This window comes from Zootoca vivipara, chromosome 17 (assembly GCF_963506605.1).
Source record: "Zootoca vivipara chromosome 17, rZooViv1.1, whole genome shotgun sequence".
Taxonomy (NCBI): domain Eukaryota; kingdom Metazoa; phylum Chordata; class Lepidosauria; order Squamata; family Lacertidae; genus Zootoca; species Zootoca vivipara.
Genome location: NC_083292.1, coordinates 19,596,500 through 19,610,974, shown reverse-complemented (window position 1 = coordinate 19,610,974; position 14,475 = coordinate 19,596,500). Strand labels below are relative to the sequence as shown.

The 14,475-nt window shown below is 46.5% G+C and overlaps 1 pseudogene; it reads left to right on the top strand.

Annotated features, from left to right (window-relative positions):
* Nucleotides 1–616: 616 nt before the first annotated feature.
* LOC118076197 (uncharacterized) overlaps nt 617–14,475 on the top strand; it is a 29,104-nt pseudogene continuing 15,245 nt past the window's right edge.

Below are 14,475 nucleotides of genomic sequence, written 5' to 3'. Positions count from 1 at the left end.
AGAACTACTGCCTCTATCTAATTCTAGTTTTGCGCTAGACTCTGCTCATGCAGGAAGCGGCCAAAACAAAAAATCTGTTATCATACGAAATATATTTAATATATTTTTTATTCTAATAGCATCTTGCGGACCCCTCTGGCATAGCTCGCGGACCCCTGGGGTTCCGCGGACCACCTGTTGGGAACCACTGGTTTAAGGGGTTGGGCAATTTCTAAAGCCTTTAAAAGCTGTCACACACCTTTGTTTAGGGTCCTCACCTCCTTGCAGGGCGAGCGGGGTGGGATGCCTCTGTTGCAACAGAAAAATAAAGATCTTCCTTGCTTTTCTTCTACTGTTTTCTGTCTTCATCCATTCTTCTCGGACAGATAATGGACTGCTGGGCGGGGGTGGGTGGGGACTGAGTCTACTCAGGAGCTGGGCTGTAAAAGTCAACCCAAACATTTCATACACTGAGCTAAAGCTACACTGAGTCAGACCACTGGTCCACCTACCGGTAGCTCAGGGGTCGGCAACCTGCGGCCCATGGGGGCAGCTTAACGGGCCCGCGAGCCGCCCCCAAACCGAGCCGCCTGCACGGCGTGGCGTGGCAGCAGAAATTGAGCCTGCACATGTCTAGATGCCGGAAATCGCGCACATCATCCGGCCCACAGAGAGATCTCTGCGGGACTTGACCAACCCAGGCAGGTAAAACCATGTCAACCCCTGACCTAGCTCAGTGTTGGCAACACTGACAGGCAGCAGCAATCCAGAGTTTTGGACGGGTGGGGTTAATCTCCCAGCCCCCCCCCCCCCCGGGCCATCTCCTCCCCTCTGATCCAGCCATACTGAACACAGCTGGGGTCATGCAGAAGACCATGGCATTCACGTGGCAATGTTTCCATCTTGGCAAGCAGTTTTCGAGCTGCCCGGCACCGCTGAGGACTTGCTTGGGCAGGGCAGCTCTCGAGACGTTCTAGTGAAGCTTGAAGCTCCCTCCCTTGCAATGCCCTCCTGCTCTTTCCCGAATCATGAGGCCACAGTGACGTCTATTGAAGAGCAAGTAAGATTAAGAAACCACAGACCGTGATAGTCTACAGCCAACCGCAGAGGCTATTTTTAAACCGAGTTCTTTGTAAAGTGTTTCCTCTTATCCTTTTCCAGTGAATTTAAGGGGCAAAGTCGAGGGCCTTCCAAGCCGGGGAGAGCCCCCCCGAACACCCCCCCAGTCAATCCTACGCCAGCAGTGGGCCGGGATTTCCCCAATGCCCACTCGTCTTTTTTTTATCTCGCTTGGTTGAGACGACATAATATTCCTTCTTTCTCACTTTGCCTACATTGCGTCTGGCCAGCTAGAATGACATGGAAGTCCAGATCTCCTGATCTTTTTTTTAAAAAAAAGAAAAGCATTTCTGTAAAACAGTGGCAGGGAAGGGCAGGGAAGGGCTAGGGTGCTGGGGCACATGTATTTTTTTACAAGTTATTAAATTGTAAGGGCTTTTTTTTCAGCCAGAACTCGCCATAACTCAGTTCCAGCACACTTCAAGTGTGCTCCATTGCCATTGTAAGAGAACAAGGGAGGCGGCATTCACGTTGAGTTCTGGAACCTCTTTTTCTAAAAAAATAATAGCACTGCCTGGTACCCATTTCTTATATTAAAATATTTATTTTTTTAACTATCATTTTTGTCGAAGCTTTAAAATGATAAATGAAAAAATTACAGAAGGAAAAGAAGATACCAGAAGTAACTCACTATGCAGCATCAGGGAACATGAACACAGCCTAAATATTATTGTGGCTTAAGAAACACGCCTGCCTATTTGAAAAAAAGAAAATAACACGACAATTACCAATATGATGAACGTGTGATGAATCAAGCAAAAATGTTACATCTTAATTCCCTTGCTTTCTTATCAGGTGTACACCATACGAACAGAGATTTCATAAGAATAAAATAAGAGAAAGAGAAAGAGCATGGATGTGTTATATCTTATTGATTGTATTTTCCTGTAATCCATACTGCAGCATAAACTGGAGGGAGCCTCCATCCATAGGCTGCCTTATTCAAACCACACTGCATAAGACCTGTCTCTAGGAAAGTCCTAGAGACTTTTCAGTTTAAGGGAAGTTTTTTCTAACAAGGCTATCTGCCAGACCCCTGAATACCAGTAGCCCAAATTAACTAGCTCAAACGTACATCGGTACCTTGGTTCCCAAACAGTTTAGTCACCGAACAAATCGGCTCCCAAACGCCGCAAACCCGGAAGTAAGTGTTCCGGTTTGCAAACATTTTTCGGAAGCCGAACGTCCGGCGCGGCTTCCGATTGGCTGCAGGAAACGCCTGCAGCCAATCGGAAGCCGCGCCTTGGTTGTCGAATGGTTCCGGGAGTTGAACGGACACCCGGAACAGATTAAGTTTGAGAACCAAGGTACCACTGTATAATAAAAATATTTGTATCCCACCAACTCATGTTAAATATCAAGGCGGTATACTAGAATAGAGACAAATATAATCAAGCACAGGCAATAAAAGCAATCCAAAATCACTATCAGAATGACTGGCTGATCAAGAAGGTTTCAATAGAGCCAAATTAGGGTGAACACCTCATTTTGCGCTCAGCTAGTCCTCACCTGACCTGCCTTCTTACTGACAGTTAGTCCGGGGGGGGGGGGAGGCAATGCCTGACAACTTCTTCCTCCTTGGTCTGTGTTGCCCCTTGTTGAATTCAGCAAGGATAGAATAATGGAATTGGGACTCCAGTGTTCATCTTGTTCAACCCCCAAGAGTGCACCGCCTTCCGATGGAGTGTGCATGTTCCACTGTCAAACATCTCTCCCCATCAGAAATGTCATCTGAATGCTTAGCCAGAACCTGCTTTCTTGTCGTTCGAATCCATTGGTTCCAGTCCTCCTCTCTGGCGCAGCAGAAAACAAGCTTGCTCCGTCTTCCACATGACATCCCTTCGGATAGTTCAAGGTGGCTATCATATCATCTCTCGGTCTTTTCTTCTCCAGGCTAGACATATCCAGATCCTTCAACTGTTCCTCATAAGGCTTGGTTTCCAGACTCATCTTAGTCACCTGCCTCTGCCCACTTTCCAGCTTGTAACTAGCTATCCTTCTTAAACTCTGGTGCCCAGTACTGGACACTTGATCTTGATCGGGACAAAGCTAGAATTATTTGGCTCCGCCTGTCATTAACTCTGGCTCCACCCCCTGTTTAACAAGAACAACAAGAACAAGAACAACAACAACAACAACAACAAGTTTTTTAGTTGTACCCTGCCTATCTGGCTGGCTTCCAACATATATAAAAACATAATAAAATATTAAACTTTTTTTATTTTTAAAAAACTTCCCTATACAGATGTCTTCCTAAAGGTTGTATATTTCCTTATCTCCTTGACATCTGATAAGAGGGCGTTCCACTGTTTGGCCTCCCTGTGTTCCACACTATCAGTCTCAAAGGACACCAATCACCACTCGAAAGTTTAAATACGGTAGCTCTATAGGCCTGTTAGCATAAAAAGGTCTTCAAGGGATGGCCTTAAGTTAGCAGTGAAGGATGTGATTCTCTGCTGGAAAGCTGAGATGGGACCAGCAATGCTAAATGCCCAAGTTAAAGCCCTTTGGGCTTCTGTAACATTGATGGTTGTGGGGTTCCTCCCCCGCCAAAAAAGAAAATTATACACGTTTTCTGATCCGTATTGGTTCAAAAGGCCTGAGGCATCCGCTCTAGTGGGAAGAGAGCATCTGCTTTGCATGCAGGAGGTCCCATGGCATTTCTTGGTTGGGTTGGAACTCTGTATTGGAAATCTTGGGGAGCCACTGCCAGTCAGCAAACCTTTTCAGCAGGGGGCCCGTCCACTGTCCCTCAGACCTTGTGAGGGGCCGGACTATATATTTTTCTTTTTATTGGGGGGGGGGCGGGTGAACGAATTCCTATGCTCCACAAATAACCCAGAGATGCATTTTAAATGAAAGCACACATTATACTCATGTAAAAACACCAGGCAGGCCCCACAAATAACCCAGATATGCATTTTAAATAAAAGAACACATTCTACTCATGTAAAAACACACTGATTCCCGGACCACCCATGGGCCAGATTTAGAAGGCGATTGGGCCAGATCTGGCCCACGGACCTTACTTTGCCTCCCCATGGTGTAGAGTGCCAGGGGTGGCCAATTCCCAAGAGACTGCGATCTACTCACAGAGTTAAAAACTGGCAGTGATCTACCCCCTTTTGGGGGGTACAGGTCAAAGTTGTTGAGCTTTTTTTAGGGGAGCAAAAGTTGTTCAGCTTATTTGGGGGGAGCCAGTGATCTACCAATGATCTACCAATGATCTACCACAGACGTCCAGTGATCTACCGGTAGATCACAATCTAGCTGTTGGACGTGCCTGGTGTAGACAATACTGAACTAGATGGACCGATGGCATGACTTGTTCTGAGGCTGCTTTCTAGGTTCCTTGCACGTCGCATGCGGGGAGCAGATGTGGGGGGGGGGAGCTCACCCCCAGCAAGATATGCAGGATGGGTGATGCAGCCTATGACAAAGCATTTCAGAAGCGCACACAGGCATGCAAGCAGATACGCAAGTAAAGGACTCGGAACATTTCTGAGAAGAAGCAGGCTGCTGCTTAGACGCAACCACAATAAGTGATGACGCCGGAGCAGAGGAAGCTGTTGCCAGCCTTCCATAGAGGCCCAAAGGAAATGCTAATAATTATTTCAGATTGACGCTGGAGCACAAAGTAACTCCATCCCTGAGAAGGAATACAGTCGTACCTTGGTTTTCGAACAGCTTAGTTCTCGAACGTTTTGGCTCCCGAATGCCACAAAACCGGAAGTGACCGTTCCAGTTTGCAAACTATTTTTGCAAGCAGAACGTCCGACGGAGCTTCCTGTAGCCAATCAGAAGACACGCTTTGGTTTCCGAACATTTTAGAAGTCGAACGGACTCCCAGAACGGTTTCCAGGGTACGACTCTACAAAAGAATACCCCAGAACCTAAGGAAAATGATTGATGGCAATTTGGTGGCATTTTATCTGACCTTTTCCACAAGGTCCCAGCAGTATAAAAATAGAATATTAAAATAATAATTAAAGGTAAAGGTAAAGGGACCCCTGACCATTAGGTCCAGTCGTGACCGACTCTGGGGTTGCGCGCTCATCTCGCATTATTGGCCGAGGGAGCCAGCGTATAGCTTCCAGGTCATGTGGCCAGCATGACAAAGCCGATTCTGGCAAACCAGAGCAGCACATGGAAACACCGTTTACCTTCCTGCTGTAGCGGTTCCTATTTATCTACTTGCATTTTGACGTGCTTTCGAACTGCTAGGTTGGCAGGAGCTGGGACCAAGCAACGGGAGCTCACCCCGTCACAGGGATTCGAACCGCCGACCTTCTGATCAGCAAGCCCTAGGCTCAGTGGTTTAACCACAGCGCCACCTGGGTCCCTAAATAATAATTATAATTATTATTATTATTAATAATAATGATTAATTAAATTTATAATGATTAATAAATTTATAATGATTACTTAAATTTATTTTTATTACTTTTTTGCCATGGTAAGTCAGTTTGACAGAAAAAAACCATACATATATTAAAAGCAGGAGAAAATACATTAAAACTGTCCAGGGAAACATCCCGCCATGCTTGCTCTGCCCCCTCAAAATGGGGGGGGCGGGGCTGAACCCTATCCCAGTGGACATGGGGGGGCATAGAGGCCTAAGCCCCATAGAGTTGGCACGCCTGCAAGTGGGTCAGTGGGCTAGTAGGTATTTGATATTTGAGAGCTCAAGTCGTTTGAGGACTTTAAACACAAACCTGAGCACCTTAAACTGGGCTCCAAGTGAGCTTCTTTAGAAGTTCTAAAAGGAAACCTCAGTCAAAGTTGTATTGGCCGTATCAATGAAGCTAGGAATGCAGGAAGCTTCTATTAACTAGGTCAGATTGTCCACCCCAGCCCTGGCGCTATCTAATCCAGCAGTGGTTCTCCTTCAGGCAGGTGGGTGGGGGAAAATATTTTCCCCCAATCCTCCTTTTAAGTGTTGGATTTTCAAAGGTTGAAGCTGGAATCCTTGGCATGTAACCTCATGCTTTGCCACTGGGCTGTGGTCTTTCTCATTAGCAAGATGCAGGAGGAGTCCCCCACCCCCCACCCCTCCCTGGATGGCAATAGAGGGCAACTGTCAAAAACGCTGCAGAAATGCAATCTCTGTGTGGTAGATAAGCCAGCTATGTCAATATCGGCACTCGGGAAAGACCCTGCAGTCATTAAACATGACAAAAATCTACGCGGGGCAGTGGAATCACGAAGCATCAAAGGAGACCGTGGTGACTTGCTTGAGGCACAGTTGGGGTGCTCCCAGACCAAGCCTGCTGGAAATGTTTTGCATATCACACCTATGATGATTCCTCTTGGAAAACTGCAGCAGTCATCACTTAGAATGGTCTATTGTCTCATGCTAAGGGATTGTTGGGAAACAAAAACCCCAATATCATACAGCCCTTAAACAAATCTACGGTAGATCGTACAAATCTCTGGTGAGTTCTGGCAGCCGCCCTTCAAAAAGGACATTGGAGCTGGGAAATGATGGAGCAAGAAAAGGTTGTAGCATTGGGGATTTTTTTAGTCTAGAGAAAAGGCGATTAAAACGTGACATGATAGAAGTTTATAGAATTACGTATGCCTGGCATGGAGCAAGTGGATAGAAATGTTTTCCTCCCTCTCTCGAAACACTGCATGGTCAATGATCAGGGATGACACAGGAGCAGAAATGAGAAAATGTGCCCATTCCAGTTTCTCTCCGTTTCTCATTTTCCTCCCAATCTTAAGTTTAGCTCTCCACACGTCCATATCAGTTTGCAAAGCAATTTTCCCAAATAGAACAGATTTTCTTGTACAGTATGTTCTTTTCAGTAACATATGCATTTTAATGTGCATTCTACCCAACTGTATGCATTTTTTTTGTACACATTACTTGGCTGGAGAACTAACTGCGTAGCAAAATTTGTAGAGGTTGCAATATTTCGAAGATGGCTGCGTTTCAGTTTGGAACAGTGTTCTGCACGTTTGAAAGATTCGCCTTGGAGGCAGGAGTTGTACTCCAGAGCATCTGGAAGGCTCTAGGTTGGAGAAGTCTGATCTACAAAAGACAAGACACAAAAGGAAAATGGGTTTGCGAGGGAGGAGGAAAGGAGCAAGCTCAGGTACAAAATCATAGATACAAGGTCTTCTTGGGGAGGAAAGGTCTTCTCTCCATTGTGTCAATGTAGTGGCTTTCCATCCTATATGCCAAGCCAGCAAAACGATGCCCAGATAGATAAAGGAGCTGTTTGCCATTGTGGCAGGGTTGTCAGAAATTTCATCAGTACATAGACAGCTGCCTAGTCAGAGTGGAAACAGACCACAAACCGCCGGGGATTCTTTTCGTTGCTTCTCTCACCTCAGCTTTACCAAGGCTCCCAATGTGAGATTCTGAAACTGCATAGAACCAGTCCATGAGTCAAAACAAACTATTTGGAAAAGAGATCCCGACAGCAGATTTGCTGTCTTGCAGTTTTTAAGAAACTGGACCAGTGGAGGAGCAACACCTACCCGCTTCCGCCATCAGGCTGGTGGAAATTTCAAAATAGACAGTAGTCTTGCAGTCATTTTCCCGCTGTACAGGCAGGAAAGTCCATGCAGAGGCAATGGAGGATGACTCCAGATGACCTGATGTTTATTGAGCACCCATCCTCATTTGTTTGCAGGGAGATTAGATGAAGTTAGCTATGATAATGTGCATTCACTCTGGTTTGTTTGCAGGGAGGCTAGCCAAACATCGTGTCAAAGCAAGTGTCACCCTACACTTCCCAGTGCATAAAAACTTTAAGTACAGTGGAACCTTGGTTTACGAACACCTCGGTTTACGAATTTTCGGTTTACGAACGCCGCGGACCCATCTGGAACGGATTAATTCACTTTACATTACTTTCAATGGGAAAGTTCGCTTCAGTTTATGAACGCTTCAGTTTATGAACAGACTTCCGGAACCAATTGCACCCATGCTTCGGGTTAAGAACGCTTCAGCTTGAGTACTCCGCGGACCCGTCTGGAACGGATTAATCCACTTTCCATTACTTTCAATGGGAAAGTTCGCTTCAGTTTATGAACGCTTCAGTTTATGAACAGACTTCCGGAACCAATTGTGTTCATAAACCGAGGTACCACTGGAGAGCCTTCTGGATCAGGCCAATGGCCCATCTCGTCTAAGCGTCTTGTTCTCACAGTGGCCAACTGGATGCCTATAGGAAACCCACAAGCAGGACTCGAACACAAGAATGTTCTCTGCTCCTGTGATCGCCATCAACTGGTATTTAGAAGCATTGTTACCTCCAACCGTGGAGGCAGAGCATTGCCATCGTGACTAGTAAGGTAAAGGTAAACGGACCCCTGACCATTAGGTCCAGTCACGGATGACTCTGGGGTTGCAGTGCTCATCTCATTTTGCTGGCGTACAGCTTCCAGGTCATGTAGCCAGCATGACTAAGCTGCTTTCTGGCGAACCAGAGCAGCGCACGGAAATGCTGTTTACTTTCCCACCGGAGCGGTACCTATTTATCTACTTGCACTTTGATGTGCTTTTGAACTGCTAGGTTGGCAGGAGCTGGGACCGAGCAACGGGAGCTCACCCCGTCGCGGGGATTCAAACTGCCAACCTTCTGATCGGCAAGCCCTAGACTCTGTGGTTTAACCCACAGTGCCACCCGCACCCCTAGTGACTAGTAAAATTAAAGGGACCCCTGACCATTAGGTCCAGTCGTGACCGACTCTGGGGTTGTGGCGCTCATCTCGCGTTGTTGGCCGAGGGAGCCGGCGTACAGCTTCCAGGGCATGTGGCCAGCATGACAAAGCTGCTTCTGGTGAACCAGAGAAGCACACGGAAACGGCGTTTACCTTCCCACTTGTAGCGCTACCTATTTATCAACTTGCACTTTGATGTGCTTTTGAACTGCTAGGTTGGCAGGAGCTGGGACTGAGCAACGGGAGCTCACCCCATCACGGGGATTCGAACCGCTGACCTTCTGATCGGCAAGCTCTAGGCTCTGTGGTTTAACCCACAGCGCCAGCCACGTCCCATCATGACTAGTAGCCACAATCAATAGTCATATCTTCTTCCATGATTTAGTTGAGAGCCATCCAAGTTGGTGGCCAACAGCAGGCAGAAAGATGACTCCTTACTTTTCTCTGAACTGTTTCCCTTCAAGTTGATTATTCTAAGAACTTAAGAACTGGTGTCTGAATTCCTTGTTTTCCTCTCTTCTCTCTTCTCCTCCCTTTTCCCTTTTGTGTCAGTTTTTTAGATTGTGGGCCTTTAGGCTGCCTTGTTTGCCTTGTTTGTTATTGATCTTACGTAAAACTGCTACAGAAGCCTTTGGGGCTGAACAGCAGGGTAAAAAATAAGTAAGAACTATCTATTTGTTGTGGTCTGTTAGCACTTTGAGGCGATGCGACTATAAATCACGCATGCAAGCGCTGCAATAAATCACACCGAGTCTATATTTGATAATATAGTGGGTAAGTTGAGCTTGCACAATGATGTCTCAGTACAGTGTTTTTTGGGCTACAACTTCCATCAGCCTCAGCTAGCATGGCTGTTAGGATGGGCGCTATAGTCTAAATTTGACATGCTGGCTGGGATGGTGGGAATAGCTGTCCAAAACATTTGGGGGGTCCCAGGTTGGCAAAAGTCAACCACTGCTTTGAGTTCTAACCACCCGCCCTGGTTTTGACACCAAATCGTTGGAGCCCTGCTACCATGAGAAGTGGGGTTTGGTAACCCAGTTAGACACTTGCAAGATAACTGTATTGGATAGCTGGCACCCACGAAACCCGATGACCTCGAGGAACATAATTCGAAGACCTGGGGGCAGGATGCGTTTCCTGTGGGAGACCGCACATTGAGAGACTCATTGAGGCTGGTCCACAGTGCTTCTTCTTTTTCTCGTTTTTTCTTTTCTTTCCACCACACAATGTCACACCCTGAAAGCAGAGTTTGGCTAATCAGCAAGCAGGGTGGGGTTGGGAGGAAGAATCAACTTCCACCTTCATTGAGCCATTCGCGAAGAAGCAGTGGCTGGCTGAACAACCCCGTGGCGGTCTGAGCATGGTGTGGAAGCCCCAGGTGATTGCCGTTTGTCTCGGTAGGTGGTGAATCTCGCTCTCTCCTTCCTTTTGCCTGGGATGCTGGCCTATTCTATGTCTTTAATTTTCCCTGCTCTTTTTCAAGTTCCTCTTTCCATTTGTGCTACTCAGTTCTAACAGTTATTTTTTTGTTTGTTTGTTAATGAGGTGATCAGAGGACTGACAAGACAGAGCTAGGCAGATAAAATGGAATGGTTGAAGTACAGAATATTGTAGCCAAAGCTAGTCCCACACAGAGCAGACCTGCTGATATTAATGTGTTATAAGGGGCAGGGTAAGAGGAATTTGCCCCCATGCATTACGAGACTACCAATGTACAGAGAGGGGACAGTTTAGCCAGAGAGAAGCCATTTTCTTGACTTCATGGTTCAAAAGTCAAGAGAAGCCTATTCTGCCGTATCAAGGTAAATTAATCCCCTGCTGACCCAGACAGTTCCTCCAGACCTCTTGGAAAACACACGCACCCTTTTACATAAGCCATCGCTAAATCCTGTCTCACACCCACATGGAAACTTGCATAATCGCACCTCCAGCTAGATAACCAAAAACGATAACGATCACCCATTCTCGGAACTTCCACCCTCCCAAATCCCCGCCTGAGGTGCCCTCCCTTGTACTTTTCATGACCCAGATTCAGCTGAACCATGGACCTTTTTAAGATATATATATTTATCCCTAATAAACTATTCCGTTGTTCCTTTAGTAATGTTATGGTGTCCTCTATCATGTTACCCGATGCATCTCCCTATTCTCTACTCTGTATGAAACTGTATCTATTTACGAAACCGCAATAATATAACCTTGCACTGATACCTTGAACCTTTCTATCAAATTGTACCTGTTTAAAAAATCCTGCCATCCTGAAGAATTAATTGTTTGACTCTACTATTTGCAAAGGTTTCCACTTATGCACCCTTCTAAGCTTTTAGTTCGTTGTCCTTGATAAAATGTTATAAGCTGTCAAACATCGCTCTGAACTGTGAACGTTTTACCGCTGTTAGAATTGTATCCTCTCTGTGTATTATTAGTTACTGTATAATATCTTCTTCTTCTTTAACTTTAAGTGTAGTCCTTTCTCTCTATTGCAAACGTTGAATATTTGTATAAACTTTGTTGCAAGTTAATAGGCACCTCTGTGGCACAACATATTTTACGGACTGTTTCCACTGTTTCTTGATACCACACTGCCACCTAGCCAGTCTAAAAGAGCACGACTCAAATACACACTTTCAGTGAGAACAACAATTTTATTTGATAAACAGGTGTTATCAACAATCTTCCCACATCCGCAGAGTCTTCCTGTCAAACAATAAGGAGACATGCATAATCATTACCTGGACTATCACCATGATATCTTACATCAAGAATTCCATCAACCCCTTTGTCCTCTCGCGATTACCCCCTCCCAGAACCCATTTCCCCACCTTTTATGCAATTCTGTACTATTGGAAATGAAACCTATAAATTTGTGAAGCTTCCTTTGTTCGGGGTCCCTTCACTTCAACTTGCTTGTGTGGACGGATCGCTATTGCAATAGCTTTATTATTTAATAAATAAAGTACCTTGCTTCGTACGTCCTGGTTTGGCCTCTGTTATTTGGTAGGCAGGAGACGCTCAAACTTCGTCTGCCTGCCAGGATACCTGGACTCTTCCTGGGTCAAGGATCCACTTAATTCTAGGACCGTGTAGCTCTGTAAATTTTTACAACAGTTTGGCGACCACTTCGGGGACCCAGTTTTGCCTTGAGCTCCGGGTTCACTGAGGAAGGGGAGCCCAGCGCGCCCTTGCCTCTTTTGCAGGGGGGTAAACCAACCTCAGGACCCGAGGCGCTTGGTAGTAATTGAGAGTCCAAGCGGGACCCCCAGGACGAAGCAACGTTTAAAGGGACAAGGCTGTTTTTTCTTCAGGAACCAGTGGGAAGCTGGAGACAACGGGATTCGACTGAAAGGATCGGTCGTGAGTATTAAAAGGGGACACGCGGTGGGCTGATTACTGCAGCAACTAAAATTCTAAAACTTCACTCTTCACTGTTCTCTCCTTTTCTGTTTCTTATCTTGGGCTCTAGTTGCAGCTAAGCTGTAAAGGCATAAGGGATAAAGAAGAATTAGAGCCTTTGGGATCCGTCCTTTCGTTAAACGAAATACCCAGAAGGACGGACCCAGCTCGCTCCTGCCAATCGGCGCAGGAGCTCTGAGCAATCTACCCAACCTTTTTTCCGTATTCCTCTGCTCTTAATCTTCGGGTGAAGCCGCCCCTAGACACCCCCGATCCCCACCGGGAAGTGACGGGGTTGTTCTAGATCGCAAGGTCACCCGTTCTTTTCAAAAAAAACCTTCCTTCCAAGGCTAACCACCCGGCATTGCGTGGGCAAGCGTCCAGGGCAGGTAGTCTTTCTATTAGATTGTAAGAGGCAGGAAAGTTGCTGCAGGACCCTAGGCAATTGATGACCAGAAGGGGGTCCTTAGGTATCTAGCTGCACCAGGCCGCCTAGTAGTTAGTGCACGCGAACGGCAGGCAGGAACACCACAAGGACGTGGGGGTGAGTCATAGACTCGGGAAGTTAAGAGTGTCCAGGAACAGGGTCGGGGACCCAGAACTGCAGTATAAAGAGCCAGAATAAACATGGGTGCGCATAATTCAAAGGAATTCCTGTCCCAGACTCCCAGCCGTGGCAAAGCTCAATGGAAGCTTCGCCAAAGTGGGGACTCTGAGGATGAAAGCCCATTACAATTCATATTCGAACATTGGCATGAATTACCTGGGGTGGAAAAACTTGACAAAAATCGGCTAAAAAGACTCTGTCAGAAAGACTGGATCCGCGTCACTGCGGACCATCCAGAGGGGGAAAAATGGATCCCGAGAGGTTCCCTTAATGCCCAGCGAATCTCTGCACTAAGAATAACACTGGAAGACCAATACCCCTTGCAAATTCGATACCTAAACTTATTTGAAAAGGCAAAAATCCTTCTTAAAAAGACTGAAGGTCCGACTGCCCCACAAATGCCAGTGATAATGGAAAGAAACCCGAAGCCCCCACCTTATCAGGAAACAATAATAGAGGAACCGGTAGACCAGCTCTGCAGCCCTGCCGAAGCCTCGGCACCGCCACCTCGAAATCCAAATGAACGTCGGGGGGCGGAGGTCCAAAACCCCTTAAATGCAGCGGAGGGCAGGTCTGCGACCCCCGCCATGCCTAACCTAAGTCCAGCACCCCACGAGGACCTTGAAGTTCAAAGCCCTGCTGAAATGCCACCCCAGCTCAGTCCCGTCGCTAATAGGACTCGCAGTCACGATCCTGAAATTAATCTAGTAAAACAACTAGTAACAGTATTGGCAGAGTTAAAAGGACCGTCCGCCGAAATAAAGGACCCCGCAGAGAAGGAACCAGAGACAGCCGAAAAGGCCCCGGGACAATATCCTCTAAGATCAGTCCCAGTTTCAGATGGGACAAGCTTTGTCTACTCCCATATTCCCTTCCTAACTTCGGACTTATTGAATTGGGCTCAGCAAATGTCAACCTTGAAAGATAATCCTGACATGTGCTATCGTAAAATCGCCATTATTTTCTCTACTCATAACCCCTCCTGGGCGGATGTGCATATGCTTTTAAATGGCCTCTTTAATGAACCTGAAAGGGAGGAAATATTGGAAAAAGCAACAGAAGCACTAAAATTGCCCGATGTCCAGCTCAACAAACCTGTAGGGATTGAGCCACTCACTGCAGCCCAACTTAGAACCGAACCAGAATGGGACTATAACACCTCCTCCGGGATTTGGTATCTGAAGGCGTTTCGCAAAGCCATTTTACATGGGATAAGGCTTGCAGGAAAAAAATCAACAAATTGGACTAAAATCAGGGAGGTCACCCAGGAACCTGATGAAACTCCCACCGCTTTCTATACCAGGCTAATAACCGCTTTCCGGACATGGGGGGGAATAGATCCCGATACCCCAGATAACCAAGTAGTGGTAAAAAGCTTCTTTAAAGATCAAGCTTGCCCGGACATCAGAAAATTCCTCTCCCTCCAAGTAGCCTATGAAGGGAAACCCATGAGTGAGATCCTCGGGCTTGCGAAAACCATTTATGATGGAAGGGATGAGAAAAAGAAAAAGGAGGCAAGGAAGGAAAAGGAGGACGATGCTAGAGTCCTCGCCTTGGCTTTGAGTGCAGCCAGTACCGCATATAACCCCCAACCTAGTTACCCCTTCAGAAATTCAAAGGCTCCCACACAACCTAGAGGGATGAACGCACATGCAAATCGACAAGCCTCTCCTTACCAAAGGGCTAACAATGTCCAG